The sequence below is a fragment of the Stegodyphus dumicola genome, chromosome 2 (genome assembly GCF_044657685.1).
Source record: "Stegodyphus dumicola isolate Sdum_Otavi_A_Nest chromosome 2, ASM4465768v1".
In the NCBI taxonomy this organism is placed as follows: domain Eukaryota; kingdom Metazoa; phylum Arthropoda; class Arachnida; order Araneae; family Eresidae; genus Stegodyphus; species Stegodyphus dumicola.
In genome coordinates, this window is record NC_140769.1 from 211,125,902 (window position 1) to 211,138,445 (window position 12,544).

Below are 12,544 nucleotides of genomic sequence, written 5' to 3' on the forward strand. Positions count from 1 at the left end.
CCGAATCAATTTTTCGTACCTAGTTGAGTCACATAAATTATGACAAACTTTGAGAAATTAATTTAAAAGAATTAAATATGAAAAAAAAGAAATAACAAAACAATTATAATTTGGCTGTGCGAGAAATCTCACAAATACTACGTTTATGTTTCTGAACAAATGCATAATATTCCCTCCATTTCTATCTATCAATTTTATCAATTATCTCTCACACCCTTTTTTATGAAAATCTGTGATAACACTTTACAAACATTTAAACAAATAAATGAAACTTATACAGATTGGACTGTCAAATACCTCGAAAAATTAGTTGTTAAATTTCAAAAAATATCAGATTTCATTACGAGATATATCTGACATCGAAACAGGTCTCAATTCGATAATGTCATGGATTTTTAGAATTATGATTACAGTTTGAAATTATCCTTATTATATGAAAAATATTAAATAAATTTGTTATATATCAGTTTCCTTGCACACTCTTGTGCTATATGTACTTTAACGTACAAAGAACGTTATAGAATAATACGTTATAGAAAGAACGTTATAGAATAATACGTTATAGAACGTTGTAGAAAGAACGTTATAGAATAGTGTTATCAATGGTTATTTAAACCAAACTGCTGTGCGTTTTTAAGGCCGAGCGGTAGCTTTCTAATTAACACGCTGAGTTCGGCGCCGAATTTGCTGTCCTTTCCGTTCAGCCGGCAGCGAGCTAAGCCTTAAAGCTAAGCCGTGTTTTTGTTTAGAATGTTTCAATACATTTCATTAATGCTAAATTTGATCACATTTCATTGAGACTATATTTATTTTTTAACTTATACTGTCGGTTCCGTGGAACGACGCCAGGCAAACGAAAATTCCAGTGCCGGTTCCCAGGGACCGACGCCGGCCACACGGAAAGTTCACTGTCAATCCCCAGAGACCGGCGCCGCGCTCAACGTGTTAAGAAAGTTTTGGGCCGGTAAGTAAATATGTATTTAATTCAAATATATGAATTGATATGTAATCTATATATATGATTGATTGTATTTGAGTTCCATTTCGAATACTCAAAACTTAAACACAAAGAACTAGAGGCAGCAGATACATAAATCAGTTTATTGAACGCAATTTAACAGAATCGTTACAGGTGATGAGATGTGGGTAGCTCACTTCACCACAGAAAACAGCAACTCACAATTGATTGGCGTCACAGGGATCCACGCGCCGGACGATCCTCAGTCTATGCACGGAAATTGAAGTCCACGGTATTCTGGGATAGTAAAGGCATTCTGCTCATTGACGAATTGGCGAGTGGTGCTCCGGTGAAAGCTGATCTTTATTGCGCTTTACTAGAGAACATCTGAAGAGCCATTCAGAACAAATGGTTTGGGATGCTCAGTGCTGGTGTTGTGGTGTCCTACGACAACATCGGACGCATACGGGGAATTCCACAAAATATATGTTGCAGACGTTTCGCTGGGAGATGTCTGACCATCCATTCTATGGCTTCGATCTTGCTGTTAAGTACTTCCACGTGTTATTGCACCTGAAGACGTTCTTGTCTGGGCACACTTTCCTACAGGTGAAATGTTGCAGACAAATGTGACGGGCTGCCTTTCTTCCCAGGCGACAGACTTCTATGACACTCTAATGGAAATAGGTAACCGACGCTATGACAATTGGTATAGTTCCGATGTTTCTTATGCTGAGAAGTAGCAGAAATATAGCTGTATCTTTTGCAATAGGTTTTTCCAGGTAATAAGACTTTGTTTTTTATGGTTTACGGCAAAGTAATTTTTCGGACGACCCTCTTATTGTTTAAATAATCATTATCAAATGAATATACCTTCATCTAAATCAATATCTAACTCATTGAAATCATCATATATATAAATTTCCTTCTAAATCCAATCAACTTCATCTGCTAATCTAAGACATCTAACTAAGCATAACTACCCAAAACACATCTTCATGTTAAACCATCATATATATATATATTATCATCATCATCGTCATTGAAAATATCGCCAAATTAAGATAAATCATTATAGCTCAAATCAACTAAATAAAAAGCAGTATCATTTGATCATCGTCTTTATCACCTCAAACTTCTAAATCACCATCAAAATTGTTATCTGAATAACCAAGAAAGAAATTATAAAATTATCACCAGATAATTCAAAACCATCATTTAAATAATCATCATCATCGAAATCATACCTTCAGTTTAAACCGTCGTATATGTCATCATCACCATTATCATCGTCGAGATAGATAAATCATAATCTTCCAGATCATCTAAATAGAAAGCAATATCAACCAAATCATCATCTTCTTCATCCTCATTTAATCATCGTCTTTATTGTCTAACTCCTCTAAAGTATTATATAAATCACTCTCACATCATGTATAAAATCGTCATCAGTCAAAACTATGTCACCATCAAATTCATCTAAATATTTATTATCACTTAATACACATCGTCATTTTAACCATCATGTATATCGCGTCACCATGATCATCGTCAGAATAAGATAAACCATCATCACCCAAATCACAGCAGTCATTCTAAACCATCCTATGTATCATCTTCATCATCATCATTGAAGTCGTCGTCAGAATAAAAAAACTTCACCTAGATACAAAGCCCGATCACCTAAAGTTTTATTATCATCCTACTCAATTATTCATACTCTTCATCACTAAACCATATACTCACGACCACCTAAATAAAAAATCAGCAGCAGTTAATCTAAATTGTCGTCCTCAAAATTCCAGTTAAATTATTCAAATCATCGTCGTTTAAATCATGACTTTTTAGTGTTTCGCTAGTGTGCCGTCAAATAGAGCCAGTTTCATTCAGGTACAGACAGAAGGATATCATTGGAAGTTCACTATCGTTGGTTCAGGTGTAGTAACCAACCGCCCTCAGGAGATGCCAGAGGCTTGGGTACGTAGCCGAAACCTATGCCATCTTAGATAACGTGACACTCGGAAGTGACGTAAGAGTTTGAATAACGTAATGTTTCAAAAAGTTTGGTTTTTGTGACAACGAAAATATTTTTTAAAGTTTCATTTCTTCCGGAAACGACGAATTGTTTTCTTTTTTTTTTAGGCAACGGCCTCTTGAACCCCTTGAAATCTTGTTTGTAATGACATTAAAAATTTCCCTTTTATCATTAAATCTGTATTTGTTTTTAATTGAGCATCTCATTATTTACTGTTTGTTCATTTTGCATAATTTTAATATAATAATAATAAGCCAAATGCAAAATGTTAATCGTTAAAGAGAAATGCGACCAGAGATATAAAATTAAAAATTAAAAGACAAAGAATTAAATTTATATATCAAGTTTTACCAGAATAGAAAAAAAAGAGAAAGGACTTTAAAGAATAGAATAGTTGAAGGGGTGATGAAAGCCAAAACATTTCATAAAATGAGGATTTCTGATATCTGATTTCTGATTTTTTCAAATTCTCTACAATTTTAGCTTTCTTAAAACACCGTTCTTTAATCTCTATGAAAATTAGGACTGTACAAAATCTAGCTTTAATTTGTCATTGAATACTTTGATAATTGAGAATTTTTACATAAAATCGCGTTTTCCCCCGAACGTGATTTTTTATACTCGATGTAGTACCTGTTCTCAAGAACTACTGCTCACAGGTATCTGAAATTTTTATACCTTATTTACTACGCTTCCAAATATTTGCCGAAAAGAGCTTTTGATTATAATCAGTGCTAAATTTTACTATGCGTAACAAAATATACTGTAAAATACTCTAAAATTTAAAATGATAAAAAAGCTCTTTTCAGTATATTCAGCTAGGTATTGTGATGTTACTTCCCTTAGCGAAAGACGTTTCCAGAACATTTTATCCGCGAGGGGCGAAAGACGGTTAAAGGAAGGGACGTAGTTACGCCGGAAAACAGAGTGGAGGCAAGCTGGTGGGAAGAATACGAGACTTGTGACTTTTGCGGTTGGACCGGCAGTCATGCCGTGTGCAAAGAGATAACTTAAGCTAAATGTATAGTAGTGGTATTTGTTTTATTGTGTATTGTTTAATAAATTAGTGGATAAAATTTCAAAGCTGATGGAGATTATTTTCCTATTATGGCGAGTGCATGAGAAATGACCGAACCCGCCTCGGACTTGAAACGGCGCGAGGTGCAAATCGGCGCAGTCGATAGGATAAGATTGTGAAAAAGGAAATCACTAAATAGTGAAAATAATAAATAAATATGGTTGTAAAAAGTTACTGAAAGTTATAAAATGAAATTCGGTGATAGTTCACGAATGGATCTACGATGAGAGAAGATTTTTATGACGAAAGAAAATGGCGCGTTTAGGGCCATGTGTGCGAATAAATTCATCCGATTTGTGAAAGCGTGATGTGCTAAAAAGTTAACAGCCAGTGAGTGGTAAAATGGGATCATCAGTGTTCATCATCCTAGTGAAATCATGAAAAGTTAAATCAGGGATAATGTGAATTACCGTGTTGTAATCATGTCAAGTTACGTGCCACTGCAGTGTGCTCATGATTAAAGTTATCAGCGTCAAGTTGTGCTCTTCGTTCGATATTTTCACTATCGGGATCAAAGGTAAGTCCTTCTTAATTTATATATTAACCATATTAACTTAGAAAATTATAATTGTTTTTATGTCTGTTAATAACATGATTCGAATGTCAGGCGTTAAAACCAGTAGACACCGAGAAAGTATATTTTATATGGAAATGAGAAATTAAGGTTCTTATTTTTATCAAGATATAGGAGATTCTTAGAGCAAGGGAAACGATTATTGAAACATTTGAAAATAATGAAAGGAGTTATGTTTGACCCACCATCGAAAGCTGAGAAATGGCTGTTCTTTTTACATCATGATGAAGTGATTCTTAATCTCTATAAAATATCTGAAGAAGGGAAAATTATTTTGCAGAGTTTAAAAACAAAAGTTAAAAGTTTGATCGCGACTCTCGATGAAATGGATTGATATAACAATATTATGATTAAAGACACCGTATTAAAAGAATTCGAGATTCCTCGGAAAAACCGATCGAGGCAGGCTGGTGGCGTGAATACGAGACTTGGTACTTTAGCGATTGGACCGGCAGCCATGCCGTGTGGAAAGAGATTACTTAAAACATGTTTTGCGCGCCTTATATTATGTATATAGTTGAGATTACTTAAAACATGTTTTGCACGCCTTATATTATGTATATAATTAAATGTATACTATACTAGTGATATTTGTTTTATTGTATATTGTGTACCGTTATGTGTAATAAATTAGAGGATAAAATTTCAAAGATAGAGATTATTTTCCTACTATGGCGAGCGCATAGACGAACCTGCCTCGTGCTTGTAAGAGCGCGAGGTGATAGATGTACTTTAATTACGTAAAAACCTTCAAGCCTGTAAGAACAGCAGATTTTCAGAAAAGGTAATCCAAAAATTGCCAATTCAACATTGTTGCTATAGGGTTTCCAACACCCCTTAATGAAAAGGAGTAAACTATTTTTTGAAAAAATGGCATTTATGGAAATACAAAAAAGAAATATGTTTAGCTTATAAGAGTATATAATATTTCTGTAAAATAAATAAAGTGAGAATTTAAAAGCAATTTTTTAAAATAAAAAACCAAAAGGAAATATTTATAGTTTTTTAAAATCAGTATTACTTTTGTAAAATGAAAGAACTTAAAATCTTTTTAAAGTAAAAATAGCGAAAAGAAAAATTTAAATTAAAGTTTCACGTTATTAAACTAAATATTGAAGAAAGAAACATTTTTGACACGAGAAAGGGAAAATAAAAGAATTTAAAAGTCAAAATTGCATTTACACAAGTTGCAACTTTGATAGAGATTCGCGTTCCTTTAAGCCTCGGGCGTCTTCCTATGACGGTCGGTTACTATTAAGCTTGTTATTGTAAACTGGCTATTCAAATTGCAGTCGGTATGCGCAAAGGGGGCCTGAATCTTCATCCTGAAAAATAAACAAAATTATTGTTACACATCACATAAAAATATCAGTTAAAATGATATTTCAATTCTGAGTCACAAGCATGAGAATATTTGAGAAGGTTACATGGCATACGCAAATAACCAAAATGAAAGGTACTCGAAACGCATGTCTGTGCACTGTCTGCAAAAGTTCAGACCGGATCTTGGTCGTTTGTGGTAGGCATTGACTTGCAAGTACAAATGTGTTTTGAAAAACGTAAATGTTTGCGCTTTGGTACTTTTAAATTTAAAGTCATTTGTTTTGTAAAAATTACGAAGCCTAGCTCTTCATATGTTTCTCCGACACTCATAATTTTATGAGGAAAAAGTTTGCACTCGTTATGAAATAATTTTGAACATAAGTATCTCCGTCTGATTTCGATTGACATCAGTCAATTGTTTTGTGATTTATTTCTTATAACCAAAAGGAAAGTTTCCGAAATGAAGTCTAGGTATTGGAGGAAAGAATAATTAGTAAAATGTAGAAAACTGATACTTTTATTTTCAGCTTTTTTGAAATGAACTCATTATGCAGCGTGCCAAAAAAATTAAAAAGACTTCTCTCAAAATTTAATTTTCAATGTTCTATTTTGGAAATGAAAATACCAATTAACAATAGACAGAACTCGTCCTTGACTTTGTAAATTATTCTAGAAATCCTTGACTTCCTATAGCTGGTAAAAACCTGAAATCTCTTACTAAATTTGGCATGGAATATGCCAGTAAATTTCAAACGTAAAAATGTGCGCCATTTGTTTTTACATAAAATTTCTCATATAAATAATTCTTGGATTAGACTTTTTTTGAAAAGTATCTTGACCCAAAACGTTTAAACTGTTTTCTTAAAACTTTCGTTTGCTATTGAAAATTTTATAAATATAACTAGACTGAGTTTTGAATAAATGAAATTACAACCCATAAGCACCTTGTTGGAACATTTTGTATAAGAAAACGTAATCGCATATAAATCAAGTTCTTATATCGCTTAATTACAATGCATCAGGTCTTTAGTAAATAAAGAAAGCAATAAAATACACATGGTGGTTTGGCAATACCAAAAACATCATATCTCGCAACAGCTCTTCTTGATTATTTCATACCTTAGGAAACACGAGCAAATATGTCAATTGCGGAAACATTGCAGTTTGGCAAGCGATAAGGTGGTGCGCAGGAGAAATGATTATCGGGGAAAATATTTCTGCAAGGTAGGAGGTGATTTGTATTCATTCTGGATGTGGAAGAGAATGTTATTCTAGGACTTCGAGAAATAAGGAACATCATTTGGATAAGAGTGCACTTTCGACCAAAGTGAATTTGCGGAATTAGGAGTCATGTTTCTTCTTTCTGTAGTCATTTGAAGCCGTGGTTCTGATGTCAACATCAAAGACTTAACGATATCACATTTGCTTTTAGTGAAGTGTAGTTCATCCAGTGCTTTCTTCACCAGTAGTTATGGCTTTCGCCGAACGAAACAAACACTATGCAAGTTTCAAATGTTAAGTCATTCAGTTTGCGAAAGAAAATGGAAATCATGCAGGATGGTTTTCGTGAATGCTTCGTACACGAGTGGAAGAGGCATGAAATTTTACAATGATTATTGCGCCAAAGAATAAATGTGTATTGCATAAAGAAGTAATGAAATAGCTTACCGTCGGCGAAAGTGTTGGAAACTGCATTGTAGAAAATCCCCATCATCACTAGAATGGATTAATTGTAACAAGAAACAGCGTACGTTTCTTTGCCTTAAAAATAGAAAAAACGAGTGCAAATGGAAGTGAAAACTCTAAAGCAAACTGAGGTTGTGTATTCGATTTACTTCACGGAATAATTCAGTTCTCCGAGAAAAAGAGATAAAATTTTTTCAAAGGCTTCGAAAATATAGAGATAAAACTTTGATGAGTTTTTAAAAATATGTTAAACTTTATTTACTATCACGTGTTGCAAATATCGATGTCATTCCTGAAGTTTTGATATAGTAGGAGATAAAGAAACAATGATATGAAAGAAAAATAACGGTTAACATAAAATCAATAGGCCAACGAGAAATCTCACCTCACCGTACTGATCTCCTGCTTAGCCGACCGTACGAAATTAAAAGCTCATCGATATCTTGAAAAGAAAGACTTTGCTGAAGTGCAGTTTCCCGAAAGTGTTTTCATCCGTATTCACGAGAAATGATCGGCGGAGAAAAATGTTGTGAAACTGTGGATAAGAAATATTTGGCAAAAGCTTCCTTTTGCCTCAGATAATCAAGAAAGTCTAATACTTTGGGACATGTTCATCCTCCATCTAACGGATAGCACAAATATGTTGTTGAAAGAGTGTTATACAGATATGACAGTTTATCCAGGCGGATTATTGCCATTAGTTCATATATTAGACATATATGTCAATAAATCATCGATAGAATATTTTAAACGTTAGTGGAATACTCGAACAAAAGTGAAGGTGAAAAAACTAATTACAAATGGAGACCAAATACGTCATGTCAGTGCATAAATAGTGTGTCAGTAGATAATAAAATCACGGAATAAAATTAAACCCGTTTAATTTATGTGGTATATCTGACGGTCTAGATGCAACGAAAGATGATTATTTATGTGTGGATCAGAGTAAAAGTTACGGCAAAACTGAAACAGAATTCGATGATGTGCTTGAAGTTATAGATTGAGACGTATATGAGGAACTTGGATCTGTCTATGCAAGTATGGATCAGAGGTGAAGGTGAAAATGAAACAGAATCCGATAACGAAAATTTTTAAGTACATAAACTATGTTATTTCTCTTAAATAAAAAGCATTTAATTACACGCAGAAATCTAATTTTATCTAATTCTAATCACTTTTTCCATATTTCTAAACATAACATTTTTATAGCTGGCGTACAGCGCGTACCCATAAATTTCAATCTTGCATTTTCTTTTAAAAGTGCGCCTTATACGCCTGAATATACTATAGCAAACATAGCTGAAACTTAAGTGATAGAGATATTTACATGCTTGCTGAAGCATTATATTCTGTTTTTTTTCCCTTCTATTAGTGTATAAATGTTTTCAAAATTTCGATGTTACGTTTTTCAATCTTTGTGTTTAGAAAAGGGATAAAGAATTCAAACTTTTATCTCCGAAAACAAAATTCTAAATCAGATTTCTAATGAAGAAGTGAAATTCTCTATAGCTTTACTTTCCGGACTAATTAAAATTAAGAAAAAGAAGAGAGAAAAAAAATAACTGATTTGGGTAAGCAGAATATTTAGCCATTCAGTATCTATTGATGGGAATGTATATAACTCTAATGAATAGTACAGAAATAAGATAAATTTACGTTTCAGTTTGTAGGCCTTACATTTCAAAATGGTTTTAATACAGCTTAAAGAGCATAGCCAAAGATTATGCTCTCAGCCGCTTTTTCAGTAATAACGTCAGAGAATAATTCTTACAGTTACAATGTTTTCAAATAATCCATTCCTTCAAAAGTAATCTATTGTACTAAGATAATGTGTTTTCGAGGGCAGAAAATGAAACAGAACGGCGAGATCCATCAGAGTATGATCCTGTAATGCTTTAACAAATCTTTCGCAGTCTTAAGTAATAGAGAAATGTGGTAGAGCATCATCTTACACTATATTCTTGTATTCATATTATTTGTATTATGTGACTATGTGTCTCTATTCGATGTGTGGGAAAAAAACGTCTCCAACAGGTTTATATATACGATACCATTCAGATAAACGCAAAGGAAATCAACATTTCCATCTAATAATATTCATTTTATTTTAATTATACCATTTTCTAGTTAGATAACCAATTTGTGAGCAAGAATTTGCATCGTAACAGTGAATCATATTGCTGCCAAATTCCAAATATAAAAAACTAAAGCTCACGAATCACAAACCGAGAGTTTCTGTGAGATTTGTGAGGTGCGAAGGAATTTCTATTTTGAAAGAAATCGAAATTGATATAAATTCGCTTTATAACATATTATTCAGTTTATTTATCTAATTATATTATGATTCTGATGTAATGTATACACACATTTTAAAAGTTATTTCTTTCGCTCATTTCAATTTGTAATCTTGAATTTTTACACTGAAAAAATCCTGAGTAGAGACGGAAACTGTGGTATGTCAAACTGAATTTAAACAAGGTGAAAGCAAATGAAAAGCTAATGTACATACTACAATAGCTTTTAATTTGTTTAGAATTACAATCTTAGTAATGCAAATCATGCTGATTAACACATAATTAAAAGTGGATAAACATTCCTTTTTGAACGTTTCTTTGAACCTTGATATAAAGTTCTATGAATATCTGCAGTTGGATAAGACAGCTCAGGGTCAAACAAATTTTAAAATGAAATTTGTATAAATTAATTTCATGAGTTCAATTATGAAAGATATGCCGTGCAATATTTATTTGCACAATTTAAAGCCAGTAGCACAACATAAATTTATTGTTGAAAAATATTGTCATGTGTAAAGCTATGTGTTAAAAAAGTCAATAAACTGTGACTTTCCAGGTAAAACCGGAAGACCTCGCAGCCATGAAAGGCACTGAAAACATAGATCTGAACTACGAAAGAGTGTACTTAGTTGCTGCTAAAATAATACTGGTATCTTAAAGTTAGCATGACTAATTACTAGCTTATAATATATCAGTAGTTACACTTACCGAGCAAAATATTATCAAATGCCGTCCATATACTAAGAACACCATAAAGTTCTTGATAATAAAAATGTTGTTGATAATAAATTTTGGTAAAATGAAGCAGGTATATGATTTATTTGTTCTATTTTTCTTTTCCGGGTCTTGCTTCGTTTGGTTATTAAATCAATCGTTCTACAGTCGGTATCCAGTTCTGGCTCTTTTCGCAGTTCAACCGGTTTCCTTTTCGGGTTTGACAGTTCTTTTCCGGTTCCAGCTTGTCTTTCAGATTTGGAATCTTTTCCGTTTTTTGCTTCTTTTCCAGGTATTGCGTCTTTTCAGACTCCTCTATATTTTCCATTTCTGGCATCTTTTCCGGCTCTTGCTTCTTTTCCAGTTTTTGCATTTTTTCCAGTTCCTTCTTCATTTTCAGGTCTCTCTTTTTTGGTTTTTGCAATTTTTCCCTCAACTTTTGCCTTTCCAGTTCACTTTTGTGTGCTTGTTTTAGCATCTCTTCAATATGTTTCTCCATTTTCAGTTCTTCTTTCTTTTCTAGTTTTTGTATTCCTTCCCGTATTTTCTTCTTTTTCAGTTCTTCTTTCTTTTCTAGTTTTTGAATCCATTCCAGTAATTGCTTCTTTTCCAGTTCTTTCTTCTTTTCTAGTTTCTGTTGCTTTTCCAGTTTTTGTTTGTTTTTCAGTTCTTCCTTCTTTTCCAGTTTTTGCTTCTTTTTCTGCTCTTGTTTCATTTTCATTTCTTGCTTCTTTTCCAATTTTTGCTTCTTTTTCAGTTCTTGCTTCTGTTCTAATTCTTGTATCTTTTCCTGTTCCTGCTTCTTTTCTAGTTTTTGTATCTCTTCCAGCTTTTGTTTCTTTTTCAGTTCTTGCTTCTTTTCTAGTTTTTGTGTCATTTCCAGTTTTCTCTTGTTTTCGAGTTCTTGCTTCTTTTCCAGTTTCTCCTTCTTTTCCTGTTCTTCCTTTTTATTCAGTTTTTGATTCTTTTCCAGTTTTTGCATATTTTCCGGTTCTCGCTTCTTTTCCAGTTCCTTCTCGTTTTCCAGTTCTTTCTCGTTTTCCAGTTTTTGCTCCTTTTCATGATCACAAGGAGGATTTTCCAATCTACAAAAAAATCGGTATATCTTTATTTCATTAGTAAAATAGTGAAAGTAATGCAATGACGATCACGTTTAACATGTACAACACTTCCATATTTAGATACTATATAACACTTTTGGCTCAGTTTCATAGGGAAAAAACTCCCCGTAGATTATTGCCTGGCAGAATTGTTTTCTACAAAGGGTGAATTTGTTGTTTTCGTTGTTCTGACCTAAAGCCAAGCAGATAAGTTAAAGTATTTTGCGTTATTTGTATGCAATAAGCGGCCTCCATGAATCTCACGTAGAGCGTAATAATTTGCAAAGTTTCAGTGCCTTACTTTTCCTTACTTAATTTTTACATAAGTTGCAATAATAATAACAGAAATAATAAACAGGTGGCTTAAAAACAGAGGGAAACAATGACGAAAATTGCAAAATAGGAGGAAAAAAGGAAACTGAAATGAAAAGGGAAACAACTACAAACAAAGGATGGAAAAAGCATTTTAGAAGATATACACGTAACGTTCTTTCTGAATCAGCCAAACCTGTATTTTAACGAGTCTCTTTGCATCGCTGGCTGCACAGATTTCAAATTTTCTCTCGTTATTCAAAATTCGGATCATATTGCTGGTCTTTTTCGTAGTCCATCAGAGCCGCACTAGGATTTTTGCCACCATTTGTTTCAATTGAAACATTTATTCTCATTCTTCAGTTGCATTCTTAAAGTTTATTTATTTATACAGGAAGAAAGAAAGAAATCAATCAAATCAAAGTAAATTAGGAAAAGATATACCTGTTTTCTCCTATATTTATTGTTCC